The sequence below is a fragment of the Schistocerca gregaria genome, chromosome 8, assembly GCF_023897955.1.
Source record: "Schistocerca gregaria isolate iqSchGreg1 chromosome 8, iqSchGreg1.2, whole genome shotgun sequence".
Classification (NCBI taxonomy): Eukaryota; Metazoa; Arthropoda; class Insecta; order Orthoptera; family Acrididae; genus Schistocerca; species Schistocerca gregaria.
In genome coordinates, this window is record NC_064927.1 from 172502733 (window position 1) to 172524360 (window position 21628).

A 21628-nucleotide genomic window follows, 5' to 3' on the forward strand; every position below is an offset into this window, starting at 1 on the left:
ACTTCTCTTCTCCCCAATCCTATTCAATACCTCCTCATTAGTTACGTGATCTATCCACCTTATCTTCAGCATTCTTCTGTAGCACCACATTTCGAAAGCTTCTATTTTCTTCTTGTCCAAACTAGTTATCGTCCATGTTTCACTTCCATACATGGCTACACTCCAAACAAATACTTTCAGAAACAACTTCCTGATACATAAATCTATATTCGATGTTAACAAATTTCTCTTCTTCAGAAACGCTTTCCTGGCCATTGCCACTCTACATTTTATATCCTCTCTACTTAGACCATCATCAGTTATTTTACTTCCTAAATAGCAAAACTCCTTTACTGCTTTAAGTGTCTCATTTTCTAATCTAATTCCCTCAGCATCACCCGATTTAATTTGACTACATTCCATTATCCTCGTTTTGCTTTTGTTGATGTTCATCTTATATCCTCCTTTCAAGACACTGTCCATTCCGTTCAACTGCTCTTCCAAGTCCTTTGCCGTCTCTGACAGAATTACAATGTCATCGGCGAACCTCAAAGTTTTTACTTCTTCTCCATGAATTTTAATACCTACTCCAAATTTTTCTTTTGTTTCCTTTACTGCTTGCTCAATATACAGATTGAATAACATCGGGGAGAGGCTACAACCCTGTCTCACTCCTTTCCCAACCACTGCTTCCCTTTCATGCCCCTCGACTCTAATAACTGCCATCTGGTTTCTGTACAAATTGTAAATAGCCTTTCGCTCCCTGTATTTTACCCCTGCCACTTTCAGAATTTGAAAGAGAGTATTCCAGTCAACATTGTCAAAATCTTTCTCTAAGTCTAGAAATGCTAGAAACGTAGGTTTGCCTTTTCTTAATCTTTCTTCTAAGATAAGTCGTAAGGTCAGTATTGCCTCCAAACCATACTGTACACTTATTAGACTGTTCATTCCGTTCAGCAGATCATTTAATTCTTCTTCACTTTCACTCAGGATAGCAATGTCATCAGCCAATCGTATCATTGATATCCTTTCACCTTGTATTTTAATTCCACTCCTGAACCTTTCTTTTATTTCCATCATTGCTTCCTCGATGTACAGATTCAAGAGTAGGGGCGAAAAGCTACCGCCTTGTCTTACACCCTTCGTAATACGAGCACTTCGTTCTTGATCGTCCACACTTATTATTCCCTCTTGGTTGTTGTACATAATGTATATGACCCGTCTCTCCCTATAGCTTACCCCAACTTTTTTTCAGAATCTCGAACAGCTTGCACCATTTTATATTGTCGAAGGCTTTTTCCATGTCGACAAATCCTATGAACGTGTCTTGATTTTTCTTTAGCCTTGCTTCCATTATTAGCCGTAACGTCAGAATTGCCTCTCTCGTGCCTTTACTTTTCCTAAAGCCAAACTGATCGTCACCTAGCGCATTCTCAATTTTCTTTTCCATTCTTCTGTATATTATTCTTGTAAGCAGCTTCGATGCATGAGCTGTTCAGCTGATTGTGCGATAATTGTCGCACTTGTCAGCTCTTGCCGTCTTCGGAATTGTGTGGATAATGCTTTTCCGAAAGTCAGATGGTATGTCGCCAGACTCATATATTCTACACACCAACGTGAATAGTCGTTTTGTTGCCACTTCCCCTAATGATTTTAGAAATTCTGATGGAATGTTATCTATCCCTTCTGCCTTATTTGACCGTTAAGTCCTCCAAAGCTCATTTAAATTCCGATTCTAATACTGGATCCCCTATCTCTTCTAATTCGACTCCTGTTTCTTCTTCTATCACATCAGAGAAATCTTCACCCTCATAGAGGCTTTCAATGTATTCTTTCCACCTATCTGCTCTCTCTTCTGCATTTAACAGTGGAATTCCCGTTGCACTCTTAATGTTACCACCGTTGCTTTTAATTTCACCAAAGGTTGTTTTGACTTTCCTGTATGCTGAGTCTGTCCTGCCGACAATCATATCTTTTTCGATGTCTTCACATTTTTCTTGCAGCCATTTCGCCTTAGCTTCCCTGCACTTCCTATTTATTTCATTCCTCAGCGACTTGTATTTCTGTATTCCTGATTTTCCCGGAACATGTTTGTACTTCCTCCTTTCATCAATCAACTGAAGTATTTTTCCTGTTACCCACGGTTTCTTCGCAGCTACCTTCTTTGTACCTATGTTTTCCTTCCCAACTTCTGTAATTCCCTAATTAGAGATGTCCATTCCTCTTCAACTGTACTGCCTACTGCGCTATTCCTTATTGCTGTATCTATAGAGTTAGAGAACTTCAAACGTATCTCGTCATTCCTTAGAACTTCCGTATACCACTTCTGCCATAGTGCCACAGTAAAATTCGGAGACGGTGGTGTTACGGTGTAGTCATGTTTTTCATTGAAGGAGCTTGCACTCCTTCTTGTTTTACGTGGCACTATCGCAGAACAGGCCCACATTGATGTTTTAAGCACCGGCCATTGTGCCGAACCCGCGCGTCTGCTACGGCCGCAGGTTCGAATCCTGTCTCGGGCATGGATGTGTTTGATTTCCTTAAGTTAGTTAGGTTTAAGTAGATCTAAGTCTGGGGGACTGATGACGTCAGATGTTAAGTCCCATAGTGCTTAGAGCATTTGAAATATTTTTTTATATTTTAAGCACCTTCTTGCTTCCCGCTGTTGAAGAGCCATTCGGGGCGATTGTGTCTTTCAATACGATTGAGTAACTGTTGATAATGCACGGCCTATGGCCGAGTGATTACACGACAAGAACATCTCTGTAATGGATTGTGCTGCACAGAGTCCTGACCTGGATTCTATAGAACATCTTTGGGGCGTTTTGGAACGCCGACTTAGTGCCAAGCCTCACCGACCGACATCGATACCTCTCCTCAGCGCAGCACTCCGTGAACAATGGGCTGCCATTCCCCAAGAAACGTTCCAGCACCTGACTGAACATATGCCTGCGAGAGTCAAAGCTGTCATCAAGGCTAAGGGCAGTGTAACACGAAATATTAGTATGAGAAAATACCTACATTATAATCTAACACTTGGTGGTTTTACAGATCACACCAAAAATACTGCCAACAGCAGCCTCTTTCGCTCACAGACTGATAAACACTCACTGATGTGCGCCAAGCGCACTATAATCTCAGACCAGAGGTAGCGTCTTTGGATCTGCGGTCGTGCAGTGTCAGAGATCCGCTTTATAGAGCCCATCAGAGGCATACATCGTTTACAATATAAAAGTTTCGTTTTAGTTTAGATTAGTATCATTACAATATGCGGGTGTCACATACAAGAATGGCCCAGAAGGCTCCTTTCAATCAACTACACAAGTACTCGCTCTTCGGTCCTATGATGTTCACACTAGGCAACTGGAAAGGAGTGGCCTTGTCATATGAGCCCCGATTTCAGTTGATAAGCGAACACACCACGAAACCGTGGGCCCAAGTTGTCAACAAGAGACAGTGCAGGCTGATGGTGGCTCCACGATCGTGTGACCTCTGTCAGTATCAAACGGACTGGTTTCTCTGGTCCAACTGAACCGACCATTGCATGGAAATGGTTGTGTTCGGCTTCTTGGAGATCATTTGCAGCCATTCATGGATGCCATGTTTCCCAAACAACGATGGAATTTTCAAGGATGACAATGCGCCATGTCACCGCGCCACAATTTTTTGCGATTGGTTTGAAAAACATTCTGGTGAGTTCGAGCCACGATATGAATAACATCGAACATTTGAGAGACATAAGCAAGTGATCAATTCGTGCACAAAATCCTGCTCTGGCAACATTTTCGCAATTGTGGCTTGATTTGGAGTCAGCATAGCTCTACAATCCTGGAATGGACTTCCAACGACTTGTTGAGTCCATGCTGCCTTACGCTAATCTGAATTACGTCAAGCAAAAGGATGTTTGCCGGCCGTTTTGGCCGAGAGGTTCTAGGTGCTTCAGTCTGGAACCACGCTGCTGCAACGGTCGCAGGTTCGAATACTGCCTCGGGCATGAATGTGTGTGATAGGTTACTTAGGTGTAAGTAGTTCTAAGGGGGCTGATGACCTCAAATGTTAAGTCCCATACTGTTCAGAGCTATTTGAACCAAAAGGAGGTCTGACACGAAATTAGGAAGTATCCCATGAATTTTGTGACCTCACTGTAGAGCAGGAGTGTATCAACAGTTTATTTGCTTGAATAGCGTGTAGTGGTGCATTAATTGGAATTAAATGTATAGCTTTGGAGTCTGGGCGTGGTGACTGACATAAAATTACGTCGTCTACCCATAAACTGTTATTTTTAAAGTGGCATAGAAATAACTTGATTGTGACTGGTCTACGGGTCAAGCCCTCCTATTGGTGCAGAGAAAAAAAGGGGGAAGGGCGAGAAATCTCGCGTGTGATAGGGATCTGACAGAGTGTTTCATTTTGTGGTAGTCTCTCTTAAGCTATCCAAATATCACTTAACAGAAATGAAGGGATGTGATCATTCATAAAACGCAAAAAGTCAAAGTATCAGTGCATTTTTGTTAATCTTTTCCGATGTGTCTAATGCCAATATAGTACGATCCACATGTAGGAGAATACACAGTAGTAGTTTCGCCTCTACAGTCGCATTCCCGTCTCCTACCCATGTTTCAAAGAAACTGTTAGGTGTTCCCTCCAATTAAAACGTTATCCAGCTGATGGACCCACACTACTCGACTAGGTGAGTGGATAGACTAACAATTTCCGCTATTTTTGCAAAAATATAAAATAACTCGCAAAAATAAAATTCTGAAACAATGTGATTCTTTCTAATGAGTATGACTGAATCTAACTCCTCACTGGACTAAATTTTCCGCCATTTGGCGTAAGATCCACAAAATATACAATATTAATTTATCTACACACAATAATGTCTTTGTATCTTACGCCAAAAATTGTGTTCAAATCTATAGATAGAAGAAGAAACAGGAGTTTATTTAGAAGAGATAGGGGATCCAGTATTGGAATTTAAAAGAATTTTGGAGGACGTAAGATCAAATAAGACAGAATGATAGATAACATTCGATCAGAATTTCTAAAAGCATTGAGGGAAGTGGCAACAAAACGACTATTTACGTTGGTGTGTAGAATGTACGAGTCTGGCGACATATCATTAGACTTTCGGAAAAGTATCGTCCACCCAGTTCCGAAGATGGCAAGAGCTGACAAGTGCGAGAATTATCGCACAGTCAGCTTAATAGCTCCTGCATCCAAGTTGCTTACAAGCATAATATACAGAAGAATTGAAAATAAAATTGAGGATGCTCTAGGTGACGATCAGTTTGGCTTTACGAAAGGAAAAGGCACGCGAGAAGCAATTCTCACGTTGCGGTTAATAATGGAAGCAACACTAAAGAAAAATCAAGACACGTTCATAGGATTTGTCGACCTGGAAAAAGCGTTCGACTGTTTAAAATGGTACAAGATGTTCGAAATTCTGAAAAAAGTACGACCGAGCTATAGGGAGACACGGGTCGTATACAATATGTACAAGAGCCAAGAAGGAATAATTAGTGTGCACGACCAAGAACGAAGTGCTCGTATTAAAAAGCGTGTAAGACAAGGCTGTAGCCTTTCACCCCTACTGTTCAATCTGTACACCGGGAAAGCAATGATGAAAATAAAAGAAAGGTTCAGGAACGGAACTAAAATTCTAGGTGGAAACGATATTAAGGATACGATTCGCTGATGGCATTGCTATCCTGAGTGAAAGTACAAAGAATTACATTACCTGCTTGATGAAATGAACAGTGTAATGTGTACAGAATAGGAACTGAGGATACACCGAAGAACGATGAAAGTAATTAGTAGTAGCAGAAATGAGAACAGAGGGAAACTTACCAGCAGGATTGATGGTTATGAAGTGGATCGAGTGAACCAATTCTGCTACCTAGGCAGCAAAAAAACCAATGACGGTCGCAGCAAAAGGACATCAAAAGCAGACTAGCACTAGTAAAAATGGCATCCCTGGCCAAGAGAAGAGTACGGGTATCAAACGCAGTCAATAGTTTGAGGAAGAAATTTCTGAGACTGTACATCTGGAGCACAGCATTGTGTGGTAGTGAAAGATATACTGTGGGAAAACCAAAACATAAGATAATGCAAACATTTGTGATCTGATGCTACAGACGCATGTTGAAAATTAGGTGGCCGGCCGAGGTGGCCGAGCGGTTCTAGGTGCTTCAGTGTGGAACCGTGTGATCGCTACGGTCGCAGGTTCGAATCCTGCCTCGGGCATGGATGTATGTAACGTTCTTAGGTTAGTTAGGTTTAAGTAGTCCTAAGATCTAGGGGCTGATGACCTCAGATGTTAAGTCCCATAGTGCTCAGAGCCATTTGAACCATTTGAAATTTAGGTGGACTGATAAGGCAAGGAATGAGGACGTTCTGCGCAGAATCGGGAGGAAAGGGATATGTGGAAAACACTGGTAAGGAGAAGAGACAGGACGGTAGGACATCTGTTAAGACAACAGGGAATTACTTGAATGCTATTAGAGACAGTTGTTGAGGCCGAAAACTGCAGGCTTAGACTGAAGTTGGAATACATCCAGCAAAGAATTGATGACGTAGGTTGCAAATACTACTCTGAGATGGAGAGGTTGCCACGGGAGGGGAATTAGTTGCGGGCCGCATCAAACCTGTCACAAAACAAAACAAAAAAAAAAAAACAACGACAAAAGCGCCTTTACTTCATAACGTTAAAGTGTCGTACCTCATAATATTTACCATCATTTTGCTAAGAAGATCGTGACATTAACAGTAGTACGAAAGTCATGTAGTTGGAAATGTAATTTATTATTTACAATAAGTACGCACACCCCAGTTTTCTCACCATAGCATGCAAATCTCAAATGCCAAAACTCGTATAATTTGTATAATAACATAAGTAATTTGTTACTTATCACAAATACTCACACCTTGGTCCTCTCACTATGGAGCCGAGACCCAAAACGACGAAACTCAGGTAACTGGTGTATTAAAAAAAATTATTATAATAATTTCTAACAAGCACTCACTCGTAGATTCCTATGGAGAACAGAACAAGAAGGCAGAGGCCTACACAATTGCCCCAGTTAGAAAGGATGAGGAAGGGAATCTTATTGTCGTATTTTCAAAATTGCAGCCCAGTCAGCAATAGTGATAATCTTATATATAAGAAACTATAAGCCTCTATTGCGGCAATGAAACCAACCTTTACCTAGGTTTCAGTCCAGATAATTGAGCCTTTTTCAGAAGATATAGCTGAGTCCACAATTTGTCTGTGAGGGCATGGTCAAGAAATAAAATTAAAACTAAAACAGCCTGAACAGGTGTAGTCACATTCTAAAAATGTACTCATGTACCGCAATTTTAAAATATGACTACGCCTATTCACGCTATTTGAGTTTTATTTCTAGACCATGAACTCTTAGACAAATTATAGATTCAGGTTTATCTTCTGAAGAAGGCTCAATTATTTGGGCTGAAGTCCAGGTAAAGGTTGGTTTCATTATCGCAGTCAAGGCTGATAGTTTTTTATATATCTGAATCTTATTGGTTCAGAAAGAGAGAGTGGGAGAAGGGTGTACGTAGTGTGTCCAGCGACAGAGAATGTGAGAAGGGTGTATATGGGCAGAATGTTGTTTTCCTGGAGTAAGGGGGAGAGGTGTGTGTGTGTGGGAGAGGGGGAGGGGGGGGGAGACATTTAACAAAAGTCATACAATTGCCTCTGTAGTACAGGTTGGATAGTGCTTCCCCTGGGCGTGTGGGAGTGCGACCTCACCCAATTGCCTCTAGCGTAGCCTGGCGCCATACGTATAACATGTCATGGTCATTTTAATTTGTTTACAAAGATTAATAGCAGTTTTCATTAAATTCTTGTGGTTGCCGAATAACGGCTATCTTTTGTCTCAGCTACGTAAATTCAAAGCAGTTAATTTACTCTGAAATGATCAGTAGTAAATATTCCACACAACAATATTTCTCTACGCGAACCGATGACATTAAAGCAATATTAATTTCAATGAAATTGCTATGCAAAACGAACCTGAGATATGTCGTTAACATACGAGCTAGTAAACGTTCAAACAATATTTCCATGAAAAAGACTGTATAATTTGCTTGTGATAAATTCTGTTATTTGTCACTTTAGTATGTGGTGCCATTTGATGTGCAAATATGCGTCTATGTGCCCACAAATCACACAGTTTATGAACTGCAGTTGTATACACAGTTCAAGCATATCATTTGACATACAGAGACGAACACAACAACAAACGTATTTAAAGCAACAGACTGGCGCCCGACGTGTGGCCAGAAATATTTGTGCTGTTAGATTATATAATATTTTCTTTCATGTAACACGTCAACTACAACTAAGAGATAGAAATTGATTTGCAAGGATTCTTCAAGAGAGAGGAGGCATTCCTAATCCAGATTTTGAAAAAATTTACAATACAACAGAACATTCAAGGTAAGGAGACGGATGTATGCCCATCAAGCTTCAAGGATACCTGCAGCCAGTGCCTAAGGGCATGTAATAAGTGATTTGTGTCTGTACAATTTTTCTAAAAGTATTTTTTGTTGTTGCGCATACTGCAATGCTGTAGGGGATAGTTTAATTCGAAGATTTGTTTCACTAGATTATCTGAGAGTACCTTTAGTAAGGAGGAAAGATTTTTTATTCAGTTTATTGCAACATTTTCTGTGTTATATTATTTTTGTTGTCTTTTTATGATATTTGTGTATATCTAGTATGTACTTTGTTCTCATGCATCGAAGATGGGTAGACCGAAGAGAATGGATAGAGCGGAAGGTGACAGTATTACAGAGTTAGAGAAGATTGAGAATGTCAGGGAATTACCATGCACTGATACAGATGATATTATCCCGGAATTCCAAGCTTTGGAAACCGAAGACTCTCAGTTATGGAACTTAATGTTTGGTTCTAATGTGGAGACATTAGAACTACACACAGACGACAGGTCAGCTGCCGACAAGGTCTATACCGAACACGCAGTAGCGGCAAGTAATGTGATACGGCCATAAGAAATGATTTTCTCTGTACGTCATACATTCCGTATAGGAAATTCTAGTCTATAAGGAGCTAGAATGGGAGGAGACAGAGAATGCAAAAGAAATGGAAAAATCAGAGAGTGAAAGGATTAAGGAGATTGAATGTGAGGTGAAGGAACAAGCTAAGGAGGAGGAAAGTGAAGAAAAAGAAAGTCTAAGAGAAACCGAAAGAGCTTAGCAGAACAGCTCAATAAGGTCCTCGATGCCCGAGATAAGCGAATCGTTGCCCATGTTAAAGATGATATAGATAAAAATGCACACCCAAGTGAAAGAACGTGTTACGCAAAACAAAGAGCTGTCTAACACAGTGAGCGAGCTAGATTCACGGGGCACTACCTTAAGGGAAAGGCATCAAGTGTTTTCTGAACAGCGTAAAAAGATTACGACGCGTGTAGACGATTTCTCTATCAAGTTAGATAGAGAGATTCAAACCGCGACTCGGCAGCGTATGAATATTGCAGCGAGTTGCGAGGAAAACGAACAAAATGTTCAAATGTGTGTGAATTCCTAAGGGACCAAACTGCTGAGGTCATCGGTCCCTAGACTTATACACTACTTAAACTAAGTTAAACTATGTTATGAAGAACGCACACCTACGCCCGAGGGAGGACTCAAATCTCAGGCGGGATGGGGAAACGAACATATTCCTCGACCGCCACAGGATGGCCATGAAGTACCGTAGCTTATGTCTGGGGCAGAGCATGCGAATAACGGCAATATGTATCGACATATTGCTGAGACTCCGCATACGAGTTATCAGTATGGAGAAAGGCCAATCAATGCTGCGTGTTGCGAGAATCGGAATGGCAATGCTGCTGTTAGGTACAGCCCGTCCAGCGAAGAACACATCGTTGGCGCGGCAAGCGCTGGAACGGCGGTACCAATATTCGCACCTATAAAACGTGAGAAATCTTTAATAAAACACCGCCAGTTCCAGAGTTTGGCAGAAGGGAAGATAGTTGTGCACGCCGTGACATTTATTAAGAGTTTCTGGAATTTAGTGCCTGCGTCATGGACTGAAAGAGTAAAGATTCAGTTCGTGATCTCATGTATAACTGGAAAAGCAGCTCTGTGTGAGATGGAGATCGCTGGCGGCTGACAAAAAATTTTCGAATTTGAGAAGCCACTCTTGGGTCAATTCTGGTCGAAGTTTGCACAAAAACGCTTAAAAAAAGTTTACAACCCCATGTGGTAAAAACCAAAGCAAGGAAGCCTGGGAAAATACTTTGAAAGTACTTGAACAAAACGACGTACTGGGATGAACTCATAACTTCGCGCGACGTGTTAAGTATTTAGAAACGTGGATTACCGACCGGCCGCGCGGGATTAGTCGAGCGGTCTAGGCCGCTGCAGTTATGGACTGTGCGGCTTGTCCCGGCAGAGGTTCGAGTCCTCCCTTGGGCATGGGTGTGTCTGTTTGTCCTTAGGATAATTTAGGTTAAGTAGTGTGTATGCTTAGGGACTGATGACCTTAGCAGTTAAGTCCCATAAGATTTCACACACATTTGAACATTTGAACATTACCGATCGCTATACACGGGAACTATTCCTCATCGCCGACAAGACCTTGGAATTGATTCTGGCCATAGTTGACCAGTTCGATCTTATCCAAGAGGATGCGAAGCGGTGAACGGAGGTCCAAAATATGTTTCAAATGGCTCTAAGCACTATGGGACTTAACATCTGATGCCATCAATCCCCTAGACTTAGAGCTACTTAAACCTAACTAACCTAAGGACATCACACACAGTCATGCCAGAGAGAGGATTCGTACTTGCGACCGTAGTAGCAGCGCGGTTCAGAACTGAAGTTCCTAGAACCGCTCGGCCACAACGGCCGAACGGAGGTCCAAACAACCATAATAAAAACAAAAACCCGGGTGGCAACTGTCCACATAAGAACGGTCAAAAGAGAGGTACGATTACTGTACATGGAATAACAGTAATCAAGCAAACGGACGTGTAAATCAACCTAACTATAACAACAATCATAGCAGTCGTTCCAACGAAAATCAGTTTCGCAATGGAAACTATTATATTCGCAGAAAAAAGCGAAATGAAGATGGTTGTAATGACCAATTTTAACCTAAAAACATGCGAGAAATGAATCCCCCTGGACTAAGAAATAGGACTGTTGGGGTTGTTGACGAATCCAAGCCCAGCACGTCACAGGCGTCAAATTCTACATGACTGGTGCAATCTCTCCGCATGTGGTCGTTGATAACCGCTTTACACAGGATAGAAAGATAAAGAAATATGAGAGTACAACCCAGGGTAGTAATGTCATTTGATTACATTTATTCAATTAACAAAAAATAATATTGAACACACGAACGATTAGATTCCCTATAACAAACAACAACAAAAGAGCAAGTATGTCTAGTAATTCACATTAAGAAAATGGTAAAAATGAGGCCGTCGGGCCTGTTCCCACATTCAGTCTGTACTCGACGGAGCAATGTTGTTAATCGCAGACACTGCTACAGTTATAGTACAATCAATAATTTCATAAAGGCAACAAGTTATTTCATGATAACATTAATAGTTCCTTATACCAAGAAAAAAAGCGAATACAATGTTAAAGCAGACTATTCCCATCCCCCTTTTTTTAAATACAAAATACTTCTTGAATAACACTAAAGTTCCTCTAGAGGATAAAAAGTGAAAGCAGTAAATTGGCAGCTCAGGCTAGTTAAAAGAAACACCTTCGAATAAACTATGAATCACTAATGGTTGAGAGAAAGTTGATACACTACAGTTACTTAAATATAAAACTCTAATTATCAAGAAGCTGTGAGGGACTGGGTACTGTTTCGAATAAGAATACAATGCGTAAAATACGCAAGAGAACTTAAGTTGCTGTTTCCAAGATGGCCTGAAAGCATGTGCTTAAGCTAAACCCCCGCACCAAAATCGAGCTAACAAACAATAAGGCGGCGTGTAACATCAGCAGGTCCCCGCGCCCGTGATGCGTAGAGAAGTCAGCCACAAGCTGAGGCAAGTTAGTGCTGTTAACAAAAGGCACTAAATAAGTGAGCGCCAAAGAAGCGGTTTAAGGATTATAAATGAAGCGCTTACAAGAACATACGAAAGAGTAGCAACTTATCTTTAACCGTTATTACTAATATCTCTGTCCAAGAAAAGAGAACATGAGGATTAAAGGCAGCCCCAAGCTTTAATCGACTGGCTAGTCATAATTATAATGAGAAGCTCAGTGACAAATACAGCCGACAGCTGTCAGTCTCCAAGCCGTTTGTTGGTGTATATTACAATAAGGCAAGAAGGAACGAGCTTACCTATACGGAACTGGAACCAAACAGTTTCTCACGACCATTAACTACACAGTTTTCATATGTATTAGACGTACAATTTCAACCCCTCCCCCTCTCCAAATAAAAAAGACAGCTGCTAAAATAACCGGCAGCAGAATACACGACTACTAAAATTTAACTGACTTTAGCCTCAGGTGTTCATACGGCTAATTGAATATTTCAGTTACATCACAACGTCAGTACCCATTCAAAGAAAACTCTGACCCAGTTAACCCTCAAAATTGATCACAGAATACTAAAAGACTAAACTTCAGTACTAAAAAGAGGGATGTGTAATACCCCAAAGTGAAAAGTAGTGTGAGTGTTATTCGTATATGGCATTACGTACGTAAGTCGTCTCAACTTATTATCAAAGTGTCGATTTCTATATAAAAAAGGGGGTTGTTAATATTATTTGTATTTGCTTCTGAAAATGACGTCAAAATTATGTTGTAGAAAGAGCATATGCAACGGAGCCTGTCGCGGCCATAGATGTCACACAACCGCGACAATAGCAGCAGCCTGGCGCAGGGTAAAGATATCGACTGATGCGCAGCTGGCCGCTATTGAAGAAGAACGAAAGCATCTAATAACGAGAGTTGTGAAAAAGAGACAATTAACGTGACATGTTTGTTTGTTAAAAAAACTAGTCGCCATTGTGATCACGAGGTAACGTCAGTCAGTTCGTGACACTCGGGAAGTGTAAGCCTATTTGGAGTTGGCGCTCGAGTGATTTAAAGTCGGATTTGGACTTCTAAAGTTATTAGTTGAAACCGTGATGTGGTTATGGCCTACATGGGAAGTTATATGTAATTATTGCGCGAGGTGTATTGTTCGCAGTCGGTAGTGGGATGTGCGATGATATTTGGAATTTGATTCAAAAGAGTAACTCGTTATGAGACACGCTAGGAGATTGGTTTTTCTCGCGTTTTCATGTGATTAGTGATAGTGTAAAGTTTGGTCGAGTTAACCTTGGAGTTACTAGCAATCAGGCGTTCCGTATTTCATGCTAAGGGGAGGTTCTTTTCAGTCTTGATTGTGTGTATTTGGTATCGCCTTCACGTGAAGACTTTAATAAGAGTAAGCACAAAGATACATCTGCTGTTGCCGTTTCTGTTATAAGGATTTGCTACAGCTTTGGCGTGAGTGTGCGGCTGTATTGGTTGTAATTGTGGGGAAGTCCTAAAATAATCGAATCCCCAGCTGAAAGAACTCTCAAACTGAAGTGCGGCCTGCGATTGTCGTGTAATTATTGTGACAACGGACGTCCTAGTTTGATTAATGTAAACGAGAGAACCAATCTATGTCACATACTTTGTGACATGTGCGAATTTTAGTAGTAGTAATTTTCCATCCGACGAAACTGACAGAACCAAGACCTATTAACTGAGTAGAGGACGTAATCATCTCTTTGAAATTGTGAGTGCTGAGTGCTTTAAATGTGGTATAGAGTGTCCGCGTATGTCAGGGCCTGAAGATGGAGGGATTTGCTTTGATTTGAGTGACTATTAATGAGACTTTAAAGTGGTGTTGACGCTTTGGTTTTTTGCTTCTTTTTTTTACTAGCTTCCGCTTAGTGGGGAAGTAGTTTACCACCAGCACTCACACCTGACGAAACTTTGTGGAGACATTGAAAATTAAGAAAATGACTAAATAAAATAATGCTCTTGCCCTGTGCATGTTGTTGTTGTTGTTGTTGTCTTCAGTCCTGAGACTGGTTTGATGCAGCTCTCCATGCTACTCTATCCTGTGCAAGCTGCTTCATCTCCCAGTACCTACTGCAACCTACATCCTTCTGAATCTGCTTAGTGTACTCATCTCTCGGTCTCCCTCTACGATTTTTACCCTCCACGCTGCCCTCCAATGCTAAATTTGTGATCCCTTGATGCCTCAAAACATGTCCTACCAACCGATCCCTTCTTCTAGTCAAGTTGTGCCACAAACTTCTCTTCTCCCCAATCCTATTCAATACCTCCTCATTAGTTACGTGATCTATCCACCTTATCTTCAGTATTCTTCTGTAGCACCACATTTCGAAAGCTTCTATTCTCTTCTTGTCCAAACTAGTTATCGTCCATGTTTCACTTCCATACATGGCTACACTCCAAACAAATACTTTCAGAAACGACTTCCTGATACATAAATCTATATTCGAAGTTAACAAATTTCTCTTCTTCAGAAACGCTTTCCTTGCATTTGCCAGTCTACATTTTATATCCTCTCTACTTCGACCATCATCAGTTATTTTACTTCCTAAATAGCAAAACTCCTTTACTACTTTAAGTGTCTCATTTCCTAATCTAATTCCCTCAGCATCACCCGATTTAATTTGACTACATTCCATTATCCTCGTTTTGCTTTTGTTAATGTTCATCTTATATCCTCCTTTCAAGACACTGTCCATTCCGTTCAACTGCTCTTCCAAGTCCTTTGCCGTCTCTGACAGAATTACAATGTCATCGGCGAACCTCAAAGTTTTTACTTCGTCTCCACGAATTTTAATACCTACTCCAAATTTTTCTTTTGTTTCCTTTACTGCTTGCTCAATATACAGATTGAATAACATCGGGGAGAGGCTACAACCCTGTCTCACTCCTTTCCCAACCCTTGCTTCCCTTTCATGCCCCTCGACTCTTATTACTGCCATCTGGTTTCTGTACAAATTATAAATAGCCTTTCGCTCCCTGTATTTTACCCCTGCCACCTTTAGAATTTGAAAAAGAGTATTCCAGTCAACATTGTCAAAAGCTTTCTCTAAGTCTACAAATGCTAGAAACGTAGGTTTGCCTTTTCTTAATCTTTCTTCTAAGATAAGTCGTAAGGTCAGTATTGCCTCACGTGTTCCAACATTTCGACGGAATCCAAACTGATCCTCCCCGAGGTCTGCATCTACCAGTTTTTCCATTCGTTTGTAAAGAATTCGCGTTAGTATTTTGCAGCCGTGGCTTATTATACTGATAGTTCGGTAATTTTCACATCTGTCAGCACCTGCTTTCTTTGGGATTGGAATTATTATATTCTTCTTGAAGTCTGAGGGTATTTCGCCTGTCTCATACATCTTGCTCACCAGCTGGTAGAGGTTTGTCATGACTGGCTCTCCCAAGGCCGTCAGTAGTTCTAATGGAATGTTGTCTACTCCGGGGGCCTTGTTTCGACTCAGGTCTTTCAGTGCTCTGTCAAACTCTTCACGCAGTATCGTATCTCCCATTTCGTCTTCATCTACATCCTCTTCCATTTCCATAATATTGTCCTCAAGTACATCGCCCTTGTATAAACTTTCTATATACTCCTTCCACCTTTCTGACTTCCCTTCTTTGCTTAGAACTGGGCTGCCATCTGAGCTCTTGATATTCATACACGTGGTTCTCTTCTCTCCAAAGGTCTCTTTAATTTTCCTGTAGGCAGTATCTATCTTACCCCTAGTGAGATAAGCTTCTACATCCTTACATTTGTCCTCTAGCCATCCCTGTTTAGCCATTTTGCACTTCCTGTCGATCTCATTTTTGAGACGTTTGTATTCCTTTTTGCCTGCTTCATTTACTGCACTTTTATACTTTCTCCTTTCATCAATTAAATTCAATATTTCTTCTGTTACCCAAGGATTTCTAGCAGCCCTCGTCTTTGTACCTACTTTATCCTCTGCTGCCTTCACTACTACATCCCTCAGAGCTACCCATTCTTCTTCTACTGTATTTCTTTCCCCTATTCCTGTCAATTGTTCCCTTATGCTCTCTCTGAAACTCTGTACAACCTCTGGTTCTTTCAGTTTATCCAGGTCCCATCTCCTTAATTTCCCACATTTTTGCAGTTTCTTCAGTTTTAATCTACAGGTCATAACCAATAGATTGTGGTCAGAGTCCACATCTGCCCCTGGAAATGTCTTACAACTTAAAACCTGGTTCCTAAATCTCTGTCTTACCATTATATAATCTATCTGATACCTTTTAGTATCTCCAGGGTTCTTCCACGTATACAACCTTCTTTCATGATTCTTAAACCAAGTGTTAGCTATGATTAAGTTGTGCTCTGTGCAAAATTCTACTAGGCGACTTCCTCTTTCATTTCTTAGCCCCAATCCATATTCACCTACTATGTTTCCTTCTCTCCCTTTTCCTACACTCGAATTCCAGTCACCCATTACTATTAAATTTTCGTCTCCCTTCACTATCTGAATAATTTCTTTTATTTCATCGTACATTTCTTCAATTTCTTCATCATCTGCGGAGCTAGTTGGCATTTAACTTGTACTACTGTAGTAGGTGTGGGCTTCGTATCTATCTTGGCCACAATAATGCGTTCACTATGCTGTTTGTAGTAGCGTACCCGCATTCCTGTTTTCCTATTCATTATTAAACCTACTCCTGCATTACCCCTATTTGATTTTGTGTTTATAACCCTGTAGTCACCTGACCAGAAGTCTTGTTCCTCCTGCCACCGAACTTCACTAATTCCCACTATATCTAACTTTAACCTATCCATTTCCCTTTTTAAATTTTCTAACCTACCTGCCCGATTAAGGGATCTGACATTCCACGCTCCGATCCGTAGAACGCCAGTTTTCTTTCTCCTGATAACGACATCCTCCTGAGTAGTCCCCGCCCGGAGATCCGAATGGGGGACTATTTTACCTCCGGAATATTTTACCCAAGAGGATGCCATCATCAATTAATCATACAGTAAAGCTGCATGTCCTCGGGAAAAATTACGGCTGTAGTTTCCCCTTGCTTTCAGCCGTTCGCAGTACCAGCACAGCAAGGCCGTTTTGGTTAATGTTGCAAGGCCAGATCAGTCAATCATCCAGACTGTTGCCCCTGCAACTACTGAAAAGGCTGCTGCCCCTCTTCAGGAACCACACGTTTGTCTGGCCTCTCAACAGATACCCCTCCGTTGTGGTTGCACCTACGGTAGGGCCATCTGTATCGCTGAGGCACGCAAGCCTCCCCACAAACGGCAAGGTCCATGGTTCATGGGGGGGCCTGTGCATGATAAAGAAAAAATTGGTGTTTCGTGTTATCATTTCTCCCCATACAACATAACTTGCAAATACGATAGCAGAATCTTTGAATCTCAAAAAATAAAAAAGTTAAAGACTACGCAGTGAATCAAAACTGTAAAGTACGAGCAGGACAAAGAATATTAAGGTGAAAGATAAGTCACACTTAGAGTTAGTTACGATAATTACGTAACGTTCGGCTTAGAGTACGTGAAAGAGGTTTTTGTTTGACTGTTTAAGTGATAAAAAGTGGAAAAGTTAAGTATGGGGAACTAATAAACTATGAAGGTTGTAGCATAACAAGTTATCATTGATAGAGTGCAAATAGCATTATCCATTGTGTGTGTTCGTAAAAAGAAATGAGCAAGGATAGAGCTGCAGTGCAGTGACTGTATAGGATTAATGATCTCTGACTAGCAACGCTCAGTCAACAAGTAAAATTATATCGCTGGCGTGCTCTTAGGAAAATTAAACTAACTGAAACTGATAGCTAAGAAAGTTCAGTCTAGATTGATTGCTTCAGTGGGGTTCTATTAAAAGGAACGCTTAAACTCTATGTTGGACGTTTTCAAGCTGGGGAAAAAGATAAGATAAATCCAAGGTATCAGCGTTGGAGTGTTGGGTTACGTAAGCGAGGTTTCCGATCACGTTGCTGTGAAGTGTGGCACATCACAGTGAGTTAGGTTTAATTGACTTAAGTAGTGCATCCTAACCAGACTTGTAGTTTTTGCTTGATTACATCGACTAGTAGATTACTTTTGGTCTTAGCTTGCTGGTCGAACCTGTAAAATCTTGTGATAGATGCGTTAAGTAAAATTTTCAATCGGGAGCTAACACTAGCCGATAAAACCAGAACCCGTTTGTACTAGTGGTGGTCCAGCTGCATCTTCGGCTGTAGCTATTGTGCGAGTGGTAAGCATTTGGTTAAACTTTCCATCCTCACAACTACTTGCACATAGCTGATATAGTACACGGCGTTGCGGAACTCTATGGTGTCGCTACGCGTTTTAATACACTTGTCATCTCCGTGTATCAGTGCCGTCCCACCCAGGTTTGACACACTGATAAATAGTATTCGTTTTAGCAGGTATTGTTGGCTAGCGTAGTAAATATAATTTAGCAGAGACACCACCACCGAGGACCAGTACAGATGGTCACCAACATTTAAATAAAACAAGGCAACCCTCGAAGTAATCACCAATATAATAAAATAACGTTAGTTAATTAACTGCCTTCGTTCGCTGTAACTGGACTTAAATGACCAAATTACACATGCAGTAAATTACGCAGAAAACCACCCTTAGAGAGGAACTGAAAAACACAAATGCACAATTAATGAAAAATACCAATACGTAAAAAGGGGGCTCAGTCAGTAATCACATCAAATTCAGCCCTTCAGGAAACCACCAAGATCAGGCAAACCCAGAAGCTCTTGTAATACGACCGATGTGCATGAAAGGCTGAAAAGAAAGGCGAAGGCAAGCTGAATACTATCAGGGCAGCACTAAATATCCAGTCGCACACAACACTGAATCGCCTGAATCACAAATCATGGGACGTCAAAAGAAATGAAATTCATGCAACACGACGCCGTCTCCCCAAAAATTGCAGCAGGCGAGAAACGCTAAGAACATGATAAAAACAAACACCTGAGAAATATAGCTGCCGCTGGGAGTCCGGGCTTCTGGTCTTCGTGCTCCGCAGAACCCAGCTGTTCGCTTGCTCTCGACGTATTGGTTCCGTCCGCGTTCCGCTGCCTCGCCGACGCACCTCCAGAACCGATACACAGAGGTAAACGTGGGGCCACAGACACATACGACTACAGAAGAATCGAGAAGGAACCATCACCATGGTTCAGTCGTTCAAAGGGAGGGCGCCATAGCAATATACATATTAAGAAGAACACAGTACGTTAGCATTGTATTTTCTTGTCATTGGTGTCTTCTCTGATCACACACTAGGTAGTGTGCAGATTTTGTAAGTTACAGCACTTTTGTACTATTCAGCAGCTGACAACTGTTCTTTCTGGCAATAATTCAGCTCCGCTCACGGTATAAATATTTTCTTTTGTATAATATATGACATTTTCTGAAGACTGTTTATGAGTTTAAAAGATCCTGATCTCCTCTAAGAAAATTTGTTACTTTCTAGAAATGCCTTATGGGTTGAAGTTAGATGGAAACTGGTCACCATTATTAAAAGTCATCTATTTTTGGCGAAAGATACAGATTATTTGATTATTATTACTTTACTAATTGAAATACACATAATTTGAGCAAGTCGGCTGAAAATCACATTAAAACACGCTCCCTTCCAGATATTTGCAAACAAGTGCTCCTAGTGGGTAAGTGAGATACTGCCATTTTACTTAGCTGGTATCAATGAAAAGTTCACTAAATCTGTGTCTAATGCCAATCACCAGCTATTTTCTTCTCATAAAAAGGAAATACCCCAAGCCCATAATTATGAATAAAAATATTCATTGAAGACATGTGTAACAACACACACAAAATATTTGATAAAAGAAATATTTTCCTAGAAATCATGAAACTTCTGATGTAAGAAAATATTATTAGATATTTTTTTATTAAAATATGATGATTGATTGCAATTTGGTGGCGTAATGCAGACTGTTTAAAAGTTAGACGTGGTTGGCTCACGACATGCGCTCTTGCACACATAAAAATTGTTAAGAATCAGATTGGGAAGCGGAAGCAACATATACTTGCGTGGCTCCCTTTCCCGTTTAGAAAATGCCGCGTACCATTGTGTAACAGTGAGGCTTTGTGCGAGCGATGTGCGATTTGCTAAGAAATTCCCGGACGTCACTTGCACTGGAAATGTACCTAAGAATATTATAAGGGGGAATATAAGTAGTATGTTAACGTCGAACTCGACTGTTCTGTCCACGGACACGGGTTGGATATGTGAAAAAAAAAGGGAAGCGAGAGAGAGAGAAAGTGAGAGTTTCTTATGTCCAAAAAGCTTAAGTCACGTGGAAATGTCCATTTATTAAACACTCTGTGTGTTTCACACATACTAGTGTCACATGCAACAAAATAACAGTATTTCTCAATAGATTTAAACAAATCTTATAATGACTCTTATACAGGGTGAATCACCTAACATTACCGCTGGATATATTTCGTAAACCACATCAAATACTGACGAACCGATTCCACAGACCGAACGTGAGGAGAGGGGCTAGTGTAATTTTTTAATACAAACCATACAAAACTGCACGGAAGTACGTTTTCTAACAAAATCTACGTTTTTTTAAATAGAACCACGTTAGTTTTGTTAGCACATCTGAACATATAAACAAATACGTAATCAGTGCCGTTTGTTGCATTGTAAAATGTTAATTAAATCCGGACATATAGTAACCTAAAGTTGACGCTTGAAACCTCCGACGTTCAGTTGCGTGTTGTAACAAACACGGGCCACGATCGGCGAGCAGCATCTGCAGGGACATATTTACGATGACGACCGTGTTTACGAGTGTGGCTGTAGTGCACTGTTGTGGTTTCGTCTAGCTGTCGCAGTGTCCGCATGTAGCGCTTGCTGCTATTGTTATTCTGCATTCGTCTCCGCACGCAGACCAACTGTAATACACCTTGTTATCAGACGTCTGTGATAGTGTAGTGTTGTAGGAACTGCGACCAAGGTGTATTCGAACTCTGAAATGGTGGAGGTGATACTCATCTATGGTGAGTGTCGACGAAATGCAGCTGAAGGCTGCAGGGTGTATGCAGAACGGTACCCGGACAAAGAGCATCCAACGTGCCGCACATTCCAAAAAATTTACCGCCAACTGTATGCAACAGGTATGGTCGTAGCACGCAAACGGGTCCGTAACAGGCCCGTCACAGGAGGAGCGGGTGCAGTTGGTGTGTTAGCTGCTGTTGCCATGAACCCACACATGAGTACACGGGACATTGCGAGAGCCGGTGGACTGAGTCAAAGTAGTGTCATACGCATACTGCATCGTCACCGCTTTCAGCCGTTTCATGTGTCTCTACATCAGCAATTACATGGTGATGACTTTAATCATCGAGTGCAATTCTGTCAATGGGCATTAACAGAGAATGTGTTGCAGTTCTACCTGTTTACCGATGAAGCGGGGCAGTGAATCTACGGAACATGCATTACTGGTCCGTGGACAATCTTCGCTGGCTCAAACAGGAAGAGCGACAGCGTCCGTGGACAGTAAATGTATGGCGCGGAATCATTGGCGACCACCTCATTGGTGCTCACTTCATTGCAGGGGCAAAACAGCTGCA